This window comes from Aulonocara sp. 'chitande type north' Nkhata Bay, linkage group LG5 (genome assembly GCF_057382095.1).
Source record: "Aulonocara sp. 'chitande type north' Nkhata Bay isolate Kocher_YH1m ecotype deep benthic linkage group LG5, A_spYH_male_GT1.1, whole genome shotgun sequence".
Lineage (NCBI taxonomy): Eukaryota > Metazoa > Chordata > Actinopteri > Cichliformes > Cichlidae > Aulonocara > Aulonocara sp. 'chitande type north' Nkhata Bay.
Genome location: NC_141348.1, coordinates 26,684,088 through 26,701,463, shown reverse-complemented (window position 1 = coordinate 26,701,463; position 17,376 = coordinate 26,684,088). Strand labels below are relative to the sequence as shown.

At 38.2% G+C, this 17,376-nt stretch overlaps 1 protein-coding gene across 2 annotated transcripts in view; it reads right to left on the bottom strand.

The window, feature by feature from the left end:
- atp2b2 (ATPase plasma membrane Ca2+ transporting 2) overlaps positions 1–16,122 on the bottom strand; it is a 126,265-nt gene extending 110,143 nt beyond the window's left edge. The window contains exon 1 of one of the 2 annotated variants that reach the window (XM_086292608.1): positions 15,974–16,122. The gene's annotated coding sequence lies outside the window, so the exon portion shown is untranslated. The remainder of the gene's footprint in view (positions 1–15,973) is intronic. The other variant, XM_086292610.1, reaches the window with a different exon arrangement.
- Positions 16,123–17,376: the final 1,254 nt, after the last annotated feature.

The following is a 17,376-nucleotide window of genomic DNA, read 5'->3' as shown; positions in this document are numbered from 1 at the left end:
TCACAATGTACAAGAAGAAAGTAGGCTATAATACAGCTCTTTCTTACAATAATGCACACTATTTCTAAATATCAATAACAGCACAACAACACAAAGGTAAAAGGAAATGTTCTTCAAAAGCTGAGTCTCTGCTGTGGTGTTATAGGAATTTAAAGACAGAAGCAAACTGTCCATCATAGGAGGAAAACTCATGTCCTTGTGTTGGACAAGGCCGAGGCACAAGCGACTGCACGAAATCATGATTATGTTAAACCTGCAGTGAATGTGTGTTGCTTTGCTGAAGCATGTTTAGTCTTGGGCATATCAATGAACCATACTATTTTGTAGTCATAGCTGAATTAATAAGAAAGGAAAATTAACAAAGCAAATGTACCCTGAAGCATGTAAACGAATAAATTCCACATTACTGACTTGTTTTACTGTCATCTTAGAATTTATTTTGGTGAATGAGAATTTTCCCAAGACACTTGGCCCAATTTAGTCAAACTCGATATTTAAATGATGTTAGGTCCTGGTTAATTGCAGGGGGCATTTGGGAATTTCCGACCTGGAGTTTCTGAGAGGCCAATTTCTTCTGTACAAGTGCACAAAGCATTTTATGTATCACTTGCAATCCCTAAATTCAGTGCAATGGAATGCCTTTTCTACTGTCACCACACATTAAAACTGTGGAGTAAGTGGTTTGCACCTTCAGTGGTTCTTCCTATTATAAGCCCAGCAGTCAGGTCAGAGCATTAAGGTTTTCTTTGCTTTGATTGTTTACTTTTTAATACAGAATCTAGAAGCATTAAGTTAACTAATGTAATATTATTAGCATACTGTTACCATTCTTCATCGCAGACATGTAAAATAGTGCAAATAACTATCATAAAAAAGTAATTAAAAAAGCCCACAAGAATTAATTATATTCACTTATATCATACTGTAGCCTATTGTATTACAGATTACAGTAGGTTACAACATTCTAACTATAATATGCTCTCACACTGGAAATAAATTGTGTATGTGGACATTAAACTAGGCTAACAAGCCTCCACTGTTCCATGTAAGCATCACACTTAGCATTACAGCAGGCTGATAGCACGTCTCTCTGACCTTAGCTAAATAAGTCTATAAAGAGATAAAACTGAAAAAGCCTGGTAAGACTAGAAAAGGTTATTATATGGATTTCAGAGGAAACTCGCATATTTAACTGACAATTTAGTACTAAGTGTCTGTATTCTCTATTTACATCTCCTTACACTAAATCATTACCACAAAAACTGCCAGGTAGTTTAGTCAAGCAGAGCAGTTTTAATATTTACAAGAAGTTTAATTCAACATGCATGTAGGGGAAACTGGAGCGATATTTTTTCTCTTGCACAAAGAAGTGGAGTCGTGAATTCAGAATTCAGGTGTGTGTTAACACAATGTCACTATCTTCCCAGGAGTAAATATCAAGGCAACTTCACCCTAAGGTCAGAGTGTGCAAGGCCCAGAAGCACTGCAAAAAAACCCAAGGGCTCAAATTTTAGAGGCCTCAGTTGGCATGTTAAATGCTAAGTTTCATGACAGGCAACATAAAATGAAGTTTATAGACTGGAACATTGGTATAAATATTATTCTGGTCTCTATAGCTAATTTTCCCTTTCATAACAACTCTGTGTTGCTTTTAAAACCAAACCATTTGGATTTTGTCACTGTGTGCTTCGTAAGTACATATTACTGCTTAAATATTTGTTTTAAATGGCCTAAAATGCGCAAAACCATTCGTTTTAACAGCTGAAACAGTACGCATAAGACTTGGTACTCATATGAAGAGTCAGTAACCTCCATGATGAAAGCTTGAATGGGTTAGTGCAGTTAATAAGTATTTTAGTTTAGTCTATTGTTTTATTTGTATAAAACAAGCAGTTCAAAAATGACAAAGTATCTAAAGAGCAGCATAGACAAATAGAAAAATATACTCGAATACTTCTTAAACAATAACAACAACCTGTTTTGTAACTCTACCAAGACAAAAATATTAAGCTTGTAATTAAAGCTAAAGACAAATTAATCATTTTATCATTTCTTCAATAGAAATTTTAAAAACTATTTTTATGTCCAACTGTTGTCATCTGAATTATAAAACAAATTATAGCAGAGAATCATCATCAGATAATGATAATGTAAATATTGGTATTTACATTATCATTACGTTGGATATAATGAACAAACAGCCATATTTTAGTACACTCATGTAAATATAGCCAATTCTTCCTGTTTAATATCAATACATGTTTTTACTGAGCAACGTGCTGACTTGTGCTGTGGCTTCAACCTGTGCTGGTATGTAAATGTACACACATAAGAATAAGATTAAAGTCATTACTTATTAGCCATTTTCATATGCCAACATATTTCCTAAAAATGATAAAGAAGATCAAATATATACTTTGCACTAAAAGTAAAGGTTAACTTTGCAGCACAATTTGTTTGGAAAATTCCAGTGTTGTGCTTAATAATATTCCCAAGGCTTTGTTTTCTACCTCTTCTGCTCCTCCCTAACATCATATTCTTTTCATCACCAGGTCTTCATACATTTCTCCTGTTCTTTTTACTTATATGCTATTTTTTCTCATAGCTGCAATCATCACAAGAAGCAGCTGGCTATTTTTGAAAGCCCGGTCAGTGAATCAAACTAATCCTGCAGCCCCATCAGAAACAAAGACGGCCGGCAGAGTCCTTATACTTTCTGTGTAGCAGCAACTCTGTGTGAGCGCAGGCATTCAGGTAGCTCCTCGCTCAGTCCTGTGCTACTCTACAGTGCACTGAGTGCGTGGGTTCATTGATTGTATCTCTCTCCTGGCACTTTAATGGTCGTGGTACACTCGTCTCTGAACCCAGCATTAGCATGGTCAAGTTATTTCCTCTCAGGGGCTATTTCCACTGACCAAACAGGATTTTTCCGTTGACTCCTTAAAACTTGTGTAAGAATATGGCAAGCTGTGTTTTTCCATTATTTCCTATACACTGTGCAGCCGTACAGGGAGAAAGAAGTCACACATCAACTGTGCTTTGATGTATATATATTAAAAAGCAGTTCAATATCCATCCATCCATGGTAACATAACATAACATTTTTTTAATTATGAAAAAATTGTTTTTTATTAAAGTAGTAGCAAGTCTACATGATTCTAACAAATTTCTCTTTGCATTATAGGTGATTACATACTACACGTTACATGTTTGCTGGTTAAAAAATTCTTCCAGCTTCTAACTATGTTCTGTAAAAGTGTACCTCGGCACATTATATGTATATGTATAAATGATATATAAAAGACTGATGTAGGTTCCAGGTCTTAAAATTGAGGCCAAATGTTTGTCTTGAACATGAGACACTTAGTTTACAGTCTCAGTCACAAAACATTAAGTCATTCTGAATATCATATGTTGTTTATATAACATATGGTCAACGTTAGAGTCAAAGAGGAAGATAAAGCAGTTGTTAGACTACGCAGGCCTACCTTGTATTTGACAACTTGTTACCGAATGGCTGTGCGGTAACGCTCGGTTTTACCGACACATCTGTCCCCAACTGTCACGTCCAGTTTGAGAACAACAACTGGTGGTGGAAAAAAAATGTGAAGTTCTCGGCCGACTAATAATTACTGTACATCTATGCTCATACTGTAGCATATGTACACCCCACCCACCACCATCCTTCCTTTAAGCTGTAAATGAACAGGTTCTTGCATAATGCATTTTTAATGTACCTGAGCTCTCAAAGCACTTTATATGTATGCCCCGTTCACTCATTCAAGCAACAACTTTTTTCTGTGCTTAGGTCTTTCCTATATAACATTGACACTTTAATGGATGCATCAGAGAGCAACCTGCAGTTCAGTATCTTGCCCAAGGACATTGGGCACGCACACTGGAGCAGCCAGGGATCGAACCACTAACCTTCCAATTTGTAGATGACCTTAACTACCACCTCAGTTACAGCTACTTTCTTAAAGGAAGGAAGACTTAGATCAAAAATGCCGGAAGTGTGATTCTCCAGCTGGGAGTGCTCCATTATGCTGCTTCTTTACCTGCAGTATGGGAAAAGACTTGCGGAGAATAATTCTAGACACATCGAGACAGAAGCACACAGCATCTTCACTGCAGCTAACTGGTGTTATGAAAGCTTCTCACAACCTACAGTCTACCCCATCCCTCACACATGTTCGGTGTTTATCATGAACTATAACTCTTTATGCTGGTCACGAAAGGATGGATGGATGAAAGAAAACAACATGCATTTTCTACCTGCTGGTAGAACATGCAGCAATTATATAAGTGAATATCTTAAATCCCATCAGTAATGGTAATGCTGACTGTTTACTATAATTTAAAAAGTGTCAGATAAAACCCATAAGCAACAATTATAATTTATTCATGTTTAATGTATTTACTGTTGCTGTATAGGATTCCCCACGGAGTGTAGCAAAGGATTAAAATGTGAAACTGGATTATAAAAATCTATAAAGAATATAAAGTCCCATGGCATCTTCTTAAAAAGGCCAAAGTAGAGTACAGTAGGTGAGAGGCCTCATATTTCCATTACAGCTCTCTGAGCTTAAACTGATGATTATTTTACAAATAAAGTAAAAGAATAAATATTTAAGTAATTTAAATCTAAAAAAAAACTTAATTAATAATTAATTCAGTTCATTTCCGTTCATACAATCATGTATATCATATATGTTATCATATAATTTAGTGAATGCACTTGTACAACTCTTTATGTTCAAGACTTTCTTCAGAGACTTTCCAGTCCCCTCGTGTTGTCACAGGGTTTTTTTCACTGGTCTTGTTTCTCCAGATGTTCCCACCATCCTGTCTCCATGTCTCTCTATCTCTCCCTCTCTCCCTTTTTTTGCATCTGCCTACTCTCTAAATTTCCATTTTCAGGGATGAGAAACTAAACTTTCCATGTCTTGCTGCCTGTTTCCTCAGTCAAATGCAAGCATAACTGTTGCCCAAATCCCACCCCCTCCCTTCCCGCTATAACTGATGAGTAAGAGAAATGTTCTCCCTGCAGACAAATATGTACCTAACTGTAGCATTTCCTTACTTAGAAACAGTGCAAAGATGGTGTGTGACCAAAAAAAAAAAAACAAACAACCAAAAAACAGGTAGAAATATTACCAAGAGCTAAAAATCACATTAGATACTTTTTTCATACCTCAGGTTTCATTTGATATTTTAGTGATATGGTGACAAGCTGAAAAACTAAAGCTACCAAGGTCAAACTGGACCATCAGCCTGCTCCAAATAGTATTGCTCTATACCCAGATCCACAGATCCACATACAAACAGATCTCTTAAAACAAATAAATAATACACTATGACATTGCAATCTTTCCACAGCTGTGCTGCTTATTGAGCCACTTTCAAAAGCAGACTTAAACACAGGGACATACAGTCAAGTTTACCATTTCTACAACAATGACAGCCTGGCCTATGTGGCATAACACTGAAAGACTACAAGAGCTGAAGTACGTTACAACATGTCACTTATAGTGCAACTGCTTCCAAATAATTCCTTCATGCTCTCTCTGCAGTGACATGCTGATGCTCTCTCAAATTCAACAAACACATTATTTTAAAAGGATTTTTTACTTACAATGAAACAGCAGAGAGGAAAATGTGTTGGCGGTAATTGGTACAGCTTCCCCCGATATCCCTTTTGGTGCTGATGATAGTTGTAGTAGCAGGGTGGCCTGTCGAAGGCTAAATATAACCTAGAGAGCTTGTAGCGGGAACACAGAGCGGGCCAAACCAGGCTCTTCCACGTCTCATGTACAGTGTATTTGCTATAAGGAAACTCATTCTGGATGGCTGAAAAGCTGCAGAGTACAGGGAAAGGACAAGAACAAGAAGCTTCACACTAGGACTCTGTCCCTAGAACAAATGAAGGGAGGGAGGGAGGCAGAGAGGGGAGAGATGGAGAAAGAGAAAGAGAGGGAGGCAGCGGGGGAGAGAGCTGGTGTCGTGTGTATATAGGACCAGCTAGCATGACCTCTTGTGAAGAGCGTATGTACACTGGCACAAACACAGAGTCAAAACCTTCTATCTTGGACATCAGTTAACATTTGTTAACTTTTCTGAAACTGAGTGTATATCTGGTTGCTGGCAATTTCTGTGGTTTCTTTTGCTCTCGAAAAGATGTATTATGTTAACTGCTAAGACAAAAACAAAAGCTACACTTTCACATAAATGAAAAAGTAATGCAAAGGACCACAGCTATAATCAGTTCTTAACCTTTCCTCAATATATTCCACTTAGAAATTTTGAAATAAGATGAAAGATCATAGAAAAACTGATGCATGCCATGTTCCTGCAGGTTTCTGAAAGCTGAATAGCATTATTATCTTTTTTTTAATGAAGTCGTAATTTGGGGGGTTGAGCTTAGGCAGAGTTAATGGTGCAAGCAAACAATAATTCTCACAACTGAAGTAAATAATATGAGGGATCTGTCAGTCAAGTTAAACAATTCTTAGGCATACACCTGTCAGGCTTCGTATCCTCGCAATAGTACAGAAAGTCATTGAATCTCCACATCGCACACAAGATTAATTTAATAAATGTAATATAATTTAAAAAATTTGTAAAATTCTCACAGTTGTATGTTTTTCTAAGAAAAATCCCAATTAAATACCATGAACAGTCGAATGACTATTTGTGCTTAGCGTGATTTGAACTCTTAAAAAAATTAACCACAAAAACAGTCTAAATGCAGGAGTCAACAGACAGAAAACTGTTGACCTTTATTCAATAACAGCACTTCTAAACGGTTGATATCGCATACTAAACACATTTTATAAAATAACCGGGGAGGCTGCACTTTTAGAAACAGCTGGGCATCAACTTTATCACAGCAGGGTATCAACAATCCCTGCCAAGCTGCATTTTCTTGGAAATGTGGATTTAGAAATGCGATGGAAATCACTTCTGTCTGTTAAAATGAGGACCCACTTCTTACACCCCAATTCAGACCAACACAACTTCTTTAAAAAAAAACATTACTGCTATTAATTAAGAATTTGTTAATATTCCAAACGAACATTCTGATTTCAACACGAACATTCATGTGAAAAAGAAAGTTTCGACATAAACTCTTTGGAAAGTCTGACTAAACCACAAGTCCCCTGGAACAATGTCGTTTGGACTGACAAGACCAAAGTGGAGATGTTTGGCCATAATGCACGACACCATGTTTGGAGAAACCCACGGCATATCAGCACAAACACCTCAAAACAGCTGTTAAGCACGGTGGTGACGAGGTGCTGATTTGGGCTTGTTCTACAGGTACAGGACATGGAGACTTTGCAGTCACTGAATCAACCACGAGCTCATCTGTATACTAAAGTATTCTAGAATCAAATGAGAGCAGACCAGTCAGAACTGAAGGCGTGCTGTAAAAACAGATAGTCCATAATTCCTCTACAGGGGTCAAAGACTAAAGACATACAAATCCTACCATGTGAATTCATGGATTTTTTTTTCACATTCTGTCTCTCACAGTTGAAGTGTACATCTGGTGCAAATTACTGACCTCTGTCATCATTGTAAGTGGGGGAACTTGCACAATCGGTGGCTGACTAAATACTTTTTTGCCCCACTGTACATAGAAAAACAAACTGTTTTCTTCATAGGCCAGCGCATTTATGTAAGCACTGAAATATTCTTCACTTCAATGAAAAATAATGTGGAATCAAAGTTTCTTGTATCTGTTTCTTTATCCCTCTCTCCCGCTCTCTGAAAATGACTCACTGAACAGAAAGTATTTGGCCTTGTAAACAACAGGGAGCCACAAGGAAATTTCAAGTCTTGTTAGACAAATCTCCCTGAACAACTATGCATGAGCGTTCAAAAGTGTCATATTCTTATACTTATGCACCAAGACTGTTTTCAGCAACCTTGACACAACACACAGTGTGTACACACCCACAAATACACAACTCTACATACACACACAAACACACACAGACTGCTTCAAGTCTTAACAGAAGAGGATGACACATGAGGCAGAGTGGAGGTCTTCCCATGCCCCCCTGCCCTTTCTGTTGGAATTGGACATCTCCCACAGGCTGAGCTGTAAATAGCCAGTACCCCCAAAAACTTTCATACACAACACATATGCATGAACACACGCGCACGCACACACACACACACACACACACACACACACACACACACGCACACACAACTATACTTAGATGCCTACTTCAGTCCGCTGCCATGTACTCACACTACCTCCTCCCACAGTGAGAAGGGGCATTCAGCTTAACTCTTTCAACAGAGACTCAACCACGTCTACCCTCTGACTACAGGGAGTTTCAATTTGACAAAATGCCTGAAGTAGAACAGTTTTCAAGTACAACTCAGGAAAGTTGTACACTCACTGTCCTGCATAGGTTTGATAAAGTACAGTACGGCAGCAGACTTCCCTGCATGCAGTGCAGCTTCCGGGCTCTCTGGCAAGCTCAGGGAACATCTGTAACCGTTAATGTCCAAACAGATCACAGTAATAGTTTATGATATGTCAGGAGGGGTCTAATAGCCATACCACAGAACACAAACAAGGTTTTATTGAACTATTTGTCAGGAGCAAGCCACTTCAAAGATTGCACGGTAAATTACTGTACCATAAAAGACTGCAGCACACTCTGGTAAAGTACAGTAAATTAATGTAGCCTAAAATATTACCATTCAGAGGGGTGTAATTGTTGACAAAAGCCTCAGACTAGGTAGCGCAGGAAGCTGCGTAAACACAAACGCACTAACTCACACAATTATTGCAATGTCTTGATTTTTTTCTCTTTTTTTGAGATCCCTGCAGCCAAAAAGCACCCAGACGGTATTTAGTCTATTAGATTATGAGGACAGAACATCAGTGAAATCGAGGCAGAGTTAAAGCAACAGCATGTTGCCCAGAGGAGATCCTCTCAACTGCTTACAGTGACACACATCATTCATCTTTTTATTGGATATGAAATTGTCTTTTCTTTTCTGTTATTCTTTTTAGTTCTTCAGAAAGCACAAAGAAAAGTGCAAAGTGATAGTAACAGTTCAGATATCTCTGATTTTAGCCTGTTCCCTCAGGAATAATAATCATAAGGAGCTTGTGTTAGCAGATAACTTTTCCCTCCCGTCACCACCTTTTAGACCGAAGTAGCACCCCAGGCCAAGTGACAAGCTTAGAAGTGGGCGCTGTTTATTTCAAATCCAACGCCCTAACTTGTTTCGTATGTGTATTTGTAGCTACATTACTATTAGTGAGTAATTAATGAGTAATTGATACCAAGTGGTTAAAACATGAAGGAGGATAGAGGGAGAGCAAAGATACAAGAGAAACATGTTCACAGAGGAGAGTTGTAAGCACAGATGGATTTCCAAATGCCTTTCACCCTGCAGGAATCTCATTGCACAGCTTTAGTGGTGTTTAGAGAGTCTGTGTCACTCAGCAAGCACTGGTTCATCCATGGGGCTTAATGTGCTTTCATGAAAAATTATTAAATGCTAGTGGAATACAAGTCTCCTAAAACTGACCTGAATTAATATTATGCAATTTTATGGAAGATGGCGGTGAATAAAGATGTCGTAACAGGTTCACCTGTGTGCTTTGGCTGTGCTTCAGAGCAGGTTGTTCTGTAAAATTATTGACAAAAGCTACAATACAAGGACAACCTAAAGGCCACAATTTAATGACAAATGAATTTGACGCTTAACCATGAGCATCACGTTACACCCTGTCCCCACCCATAGATACACGCTGAGATTCCTTCATACGTCCAGTCCCACTAAATAATTTTTATTTTGAAACCTCAAAAACTGTAGCATAACACTGACCTAAAAGAACTCTATATATCATATTTTATTACTGACATGTATCTGTCCGTGCCACATAATGCTTCATGTCCCAGTTCATGTTGGGCTAGTAGAGACCCTCAACACTGGCTGCTACTTACAGCATGAGCAGCTGCCCTTTATAGATGAACATAAGGTAGAGGTGACCTCTAAACAAGAGCAAATCCTTCAACCTTGCTGTCAACACATTTTCAGATCTACAGAAAACCAGTCATAACTGTAATCTACCCATGCTGCTGTGGTAAACCATCTGTTGAGCAGCCATGCCTGACCCCAAAAAGCAGCAGAGAGACGCACTTTCCATGCTTTTTGCTTAGATGACTCCATCATGACATTCAGCATTACGTTAGTGTTACATACAGCGAGTATACTCCGAACACTGTCTCTGATCTTAAACAGAAAAGTTCAATTTGATATGTCTTCAATGTCCGTTTCCCTCTCTAACTAAATATTTTTACAACTCATCTAATATAGATACCAAAACATATGATTTGTAATTTGATTTGACAATCTTACCTTTCAATTGTTAAAAAAGAGTTTTCTAACCTGAAAAGACTGTAGAGTTCAGGTATGATGTAGAACAACCAAGAAATGTTAGGCCAAACTCATGGTTTTTGGTTGAAATACAGAAAAAAACACTCACAGCACAATCACAATGTATACTTCTCATGATGCAACACTGTGAGAACAGTTTTGGGGTAAAGAAAAGTATAACTCATAGCAGAGACATGAAACTAAACAATGATCCTCTACTGTCCAACATTCTGTTGCCCCATGCTGCCACCCTGACCTTTTGCTAACTCTGTGGCACCATAAAAATAGTATACTATTTCCTCTTTTTCTCCCAGGAGACATGATTTATAATACGGTATGTATGGCTGCTAGAGGTCTTTCTGGTTCGATTGGAAACATATGGTGTTTTGGGTATTTGCTAAGATTACTAATGCTGTCATGAGGACAGGGCGGCCTTACATTGCATTGAAAATACCCATACTACATAGACTTTGTAATATTAGCTAATTATCTCATTTAGCATGACAAATTTTATAGTTACAGTAACAAGTACAATTAAAAAAACACTGAGCAAGTGTGACTTGTTTGGAAGGGTTGTCAGGGGGAAGTATATTATCTACAACAAAACATAGCAGAGCACCTTAGGTTCTTAGGAGAAGACTTTTGCAATAAGACCAGACCAATGTGGAAATACTTTGCCAAAATGTACAGTGACAACTCTGGCAAAAACAAAACACGGCACACTGTATCAGCACAAAAATCCCATACTAGTCGGGGGGTGACGATTTGGACTGGGGCACCTTGCAGCCATTGAATCGAAATGTAATCCTCTGTATGCCAAAGTATTCTAGACTCAAATGGGATGTGTCTAACGGCCAAGCTTGGACAATGCAACAGGACAATGATCCCAAGCACAGCTGCAACTCCACAATAGAATGGCTGAAAAATGTAGAGAATCAAGGTCAAAAGTCCAGACCCCAACCTGATGGTGAGACCTTTAGAGAGATGTGCATGAATACACGTCTGTAAACATCAGTGAACTGAAGCAATGTTATAAAGAACACTGGTGTAAATTCCTCCACAATGACGTGAGAGGTGGCTAGGTTATCAATACCTACTCTTCTCCTAATTCCTGCTCTCTTTTAATTTTTCTTCTGTGATAATAACATAAGATTACTGCTTTTGGGTAACATCAGAGGACTACTTTGGGATTATTGGTATCACCCAATATCGGCCTAGTTAACTGATACTGGTTTATGACAATTGTCAGTTGTGTGACATTAATTTTGACCAAGCCAAATAAAGACCTTAAAGAATCTTTCCTGTTGCTGTTGTCGTTGTTGTTTTTGGTATTAAGTACTTCTCATTGTTTCACTACAACAAAAATAGATACAAATGTTAAAAATAAATGAAATATTTGTATCAGCTATTGTCCAACATAGGCATTAAAGCATTTCCCTCCTTCCTACTGGCCTTCAAAGTTTTCTTGAGCTTAATTATCCTGGCAAGAAAAAACTGCCAAACACAGCAGGCAATAAATAAGAATGAGTTTCCAAACTTTTCAGAATATAGCCAGTAGCAAATAAATAAATATATAAATAAAAAAAAGTATCCATATATCATATTGTAGCAGCTCAGAGTAATTCGTTTGTGTTTTATATCAGCACCTTATTTATTTATTCAAAAAAAAAATTAATTAAAAAACACTGTTTATTTCATCTGTTTTGAGTTTTTAAATTAGCTGCTGTCACTGAGCATATTCCAATAAGCCGACAATATGAAGTCTGCTACTCTCACCATGCAAGTTATAAAAGTTCTACTTTTTTCTAATGCCCAAAAGACAAGCACATTGATTTCTGGGAGAATGCAACAAAGAACAGCAAGTCAGCAGGAAGGAGGTAACTGCTGTGCCTCGTATGTGGCAGGAATTTTAAGCCTACAAAGTAAGGGTATGAAAAATACTACTATGCAAACAACTTACACACACTATAGAGCGCATGAAATAGAGACACAACAATAGCACAGAACCATTGTCTACGTACAAGTTTGTCACTTACATTAAAGTGTAATTCTGTGAGTTCCTTTAGTCGCACTGGAGCATTTGCCGAGCGAAAGGTTCGACCAGAGTGCTCCAAATCCAAACGGCTCACTGTAAGCCCTCTAATGTGCAGTTTACCCTGGAGTTCAGATTTTCTTACTGCAAATGCTGAAAGTCCACTTTTGCCAAGACTCAGAAATCAGGTTAACAACGGCGTAACACTCAGCTTACGTAATAAGGTTAGCAGCAGAATTGAGTAATGAATGGATGTGTATAACAGGAGCTGCAATAGCCACTGAACTTAAGCTGTTACGTTTAACAGCAACCAACCCAACAAATGTAATGAGACAGTAAGTGCTTACATCAAAACGGAGAAACAAACACTCCACAGTTGTTCTCTTTGGGGGTTTTAACAAAAGGAATGATCAAAGGAAAATTGCTGTATTCATCCAGGGAAATCTGTGGCTTGTAATTTGTGTGAAAATGCCATTCACAGCACTGACCACAATTCACATTGCCTAGCCACTGATTTTAAGATGTATTTTTTTCTTTTTAAGGACAAAAATGAGACATGCGTGCTCTGCCGCTATAAAACAGTGCACTGAAAATGGTTGGAAACAGATAACTGTGGTGTCAAGTTTTTAATTGGCACATCTGGACAGAGCAAACAATGATCCACTTTATCACTGATTACACCACGGACAAAAAATACATTTAATCATGCTGCTGAGTGGAATGAAGAGAGGATGAGTAGGGAGGGAAGAGAGAAGAGAGGGAAAATACACATGAAATAATTACAGTCTGATTTTTCATCCATCTGTCTAGAGATTCTGTGAGGACCATTATGCCTGCAGTCGTGTTTCTGATTGTTGCAGTGAGAATTGGTCATGGTAAAATTAATTCTAACACTGGGCTGTGATATGAAAATGACAGACAGAAGGAGCACTGAATGTGCAGCAGTAATTAACAGTCCTAAATGGCTCATTACAATTCGTGATTTCATTAACTAATCAACTATTTTATGAGCGGCTGTTTGTGTGAACACATTTTTTTTTCTCCAAACGTACCTAAATGCTATTTGATTGGAGTGTCTATTGCTCTTCAGCTTGCATTGGTTTGCCCAAATTCCCACAAATGGATTACCCATCACTTATAACTGTTGCCAAGGTGCTCGGTGTTTCAGCCTCATGCTTTTCAAGCCTTCAAGAGATTTCACACACACATAGATTTGTGCTCTTGCTGGACTACAAACCCCCAAAACAAAGTGCATTATTTATATGCATTATTTACTGAAAGTGTCAGAAGAGCAATACCAAGGGAACTTCTGTTTGCAAGAAGATCAATAGGGATTACAGTGCAGTTCAAAGTACAATTTTAAAAGACAATTTGGTGACAAATTAGCAGGGAAATAAACGGTGCGTTAGTTTGTGTGCTCCTTTGCATTAATTCTCCTAATCTATGGCACTCCACTGGAAGGATGAAAGGAAAGACAGTCCCTCACCTGTAGTTTCCAGGTGAACTGGTCACTACACTACACTACGCTACAACGTACTACAACAATAACCTTACAGGAGTAATCTATTACTTTTGAAAAAGTAAAGGACAGACCACGTTGATACAATTGAACATGCTTTTCTAAAATGCTCCAATTAGGCTGGGATCTGGCTGATTGTGAAGGTCACAGCAGATGTTTCACATCATTTTCATACTCATCATACAACTGACACCTTGTCTCCACAGATGGGGGGCACTGTCATCCTGGAAGAGACCACTGGTATAAGGATAAAAAGGGTTCTGTTATGCTAAAGATGGTAACAGCTTTGTAATGTTTTGCAGTTAGGTTTTCCTGGCTCAGTCATAAAGTCATAAAGTCATAAAGTAAAAATAGGACAGCAATCTCCTTAGCACTAGGAAAAACTGCCAGTGTCATTTTTTTGTATCTGCAATTGATTGCAAGTAGTTGCGGTAATCACTTTCGACCAGTAATTGCATAGATCGCCTGCTGGGAGGTAACCTGTCTCTCTATTGAAGACTGACTGCATTCACTCTCAGAAAGACTGGAAAAGGTTTGCAAATAACTTCGGTCTAATTTGTAAATGCAGTCAGACTGATCGCTCAACTCATCTGTGACATTATCGCTTCACAATGGGGGACCCGACTCAGCTGGTTGCCAGCTGGTTGTATTCTGGTGGATTTGAAACACAACTGGATTCTGAATTTAAGTAGTTACTGTGAATTTCTGTATATGCTGACGGCAACAAATTTGTAACAGAAGGTAGTGATTTTTGCTGATTTATCACAGTCAGCCGCTTTATCATCACAAACAGATTGCATGTAATTGCCAAGCTGATCCCATTCCATCATGAACCGATAACAGCACTTACTGCTGTTTTATCGCTGTCCTGAAGATGACAACTGACTGAGAGTGGCCGCAGACCTGGTCCCCATCTTCAAATCAACAATTTCAAAAGCAACAAGATCCCAAGTTTATTGCACACAGTGACAATTTTGGTCGTGCTGTGGTTTCCAACCACTGCCATCATTAGTGAGACTGTAGCACTAGGGAATCAGTTAACCTAAAGTATACCATGTGAGAAAAGCGACAAATAACCTCGCACACAGCAAAAAAATTTAATAAAAAAAAGAAAGAAAGAAGAATACTGTTAACTACAATTAAAGTATAGAGGGTTTATAACCATGATATGGCTCTGGTTAAATCCTCTTTGGTATGCACCAAAAATCCTTCTACGCAGGTATAACAGAAGAGTAATAAGAGGTACAGTAAAAGCAACAATGTAACTAAGAAAAGGTATTTCCAAAACCATTGAAAAGAAATACGTAAATGCATGCAAAATAACAAAACATGCCCTTTGAAAGTATAAATTGAAATATGGCCTCATAACTGATGACAGTTTACAGAGTAGGAGCTGCACAAGTTCTGCTGTCAGTCTATAAATAGAACAATGTGAAAAGTCGGAGATTATAAGCATTTTCTCATTAAACATTGTATTGCAGCTTAGGTAGCATGTGCTAGCAAACAATTAGATGTGACTGAAGTGTGTTAATGCAGAGTCTCAAATTGTGCTATTTTGAGTTGTGCTGCTTTCTTTATAAGGATAGAAGAACAGAAAATGGGTCGCCCTATACTAGCCTCGATGTTTTCAAATTCTACAATGTGAGGGGGGGGGGGGGGGTACAGCAGTAATGCACGCAAATAAAAGTGGAACTATACTCGACCAAACTAATTGGTTGCATCCATCCCCTCTGTTCCACCGCATACCTGCGGCAGAACGCACGTCTCTGTGGCAAAAAGAGCGTGGGTAGCAACAGTGTGTTATTGCTGCCGACGCATCTCACTACAGATGCCAGGACATCTCCCATTATCACCGACTCCTCATCTGACAGCGGTCTCCTAACAACCACGACATGGACAAACTAAAAAGGGAACGTACAAACTAGAATGTAAAAGCACTATCTCCCACCTCCACCCCCGAGCTGGATATGTGGGTTATGCGTTTTCAAATCGGAAGCGTGTCCTACCTGTTTCTGCCGTTCCAGGAAGGAGGAGAGGAGGAGGAGGAGGAGAAGCAGGCGCATCAGGATGTAGATAGATGCCGCATTTAGATGATCAGCAGATAACTGGGATCTGGTGCCCCCTCCACAGTCACGATGCTCGTCGCCAATGCATTTATCCACTTTGTGCTTGACGGTTACTTTTGACGCACAGCTGCTTTAGTATGAAAAAAAAGAAAAAGAAAAAAAAAGATTGAATCCAATTTACCGGAGCCTGCCTGTTATTTATTTGTATTGGATACTTCTTACCAGTTAACCATTTATTCAGTGCTGATGCAGACGAAACAGCAGAAAGTGGACCACAGCTGAAGCAAGGTGCAAGGATACCAAGTCAGGCTCACTACAAATACTATAGTTTATTCATGTAAACGAATCCAAATGTTAGTCATAAAACTGCACACCACCCATTTGGGGGTAGTGATACTTCATTTTTTTTTCTTATGCATCTTCTTTGTTTATTTATTAATTTATATTTTCATCTATGTATTAATTAATTGTTTTCTTGCTATCCTTTAAGGTTTACCTGCATTTGTTAGCTAGTAAAACAAACCTTAAAGCTAACTATTCTCTGTTACAAGAAGTCGGACTTTAAAATCAACACTTACCACATTTTAGGACATTTTCATATTCCCCTGAACTCTTCACAGGAGAAACATGTTTAATTTCTCATAAAATACACCCTTTCCCCCTTTTTCGTCTTTTTTTTTTTTGTCATAATAAAGATGGCTGCAGGCAGACCACAAAAGAAATGTGTGGCGTGTTCAAGAAAACACAAAATACCCACCTAACAAAAGTAACAAAATTCATTAACCTGATTTTTTGAAGATTTCACAGTTTGATAATTATACAGTCAAAGGTTCTGGAAAAAAAACGTTTTCAAGACCTGCCGTAATTAAATCTGCACAGCAATAAAACGTAAATAAAACATCTCTGACTTTGTGTGGAAGCCTGTTTTCCCCATCAGTGCAGAACATTTCAAGGTACTATCTTAATATTATTATTTCAATACTAATCTGAAACATGTTTATTGATGTCAGCAATGTGCTGTGGTCTTCCCACTATTACACAGCATTTAGTATGTAGCACACTGAGAGTCTATTATTTATTTTACTACAGTCTTGCAAGTAATATACCTACATATCATGTAAAATGCTGCCATCCACTAGAACTTGTTTTAAATTAAGTGGCTGGTGTATTCCCCTCATTTGGCTTACCAAGCTCTGCATCCAAAGTAACAACTTCTTTTTTTATCCTCTTACCTACTGTGCTTACTAGGTAGTGTTTGCTGCTGTCATTCTGAAGTTGGCAACATGCAGAGCACTGAAAATTGTTTTACTGGCAGAGATTTAGATTTTTCCATTACACAGCAC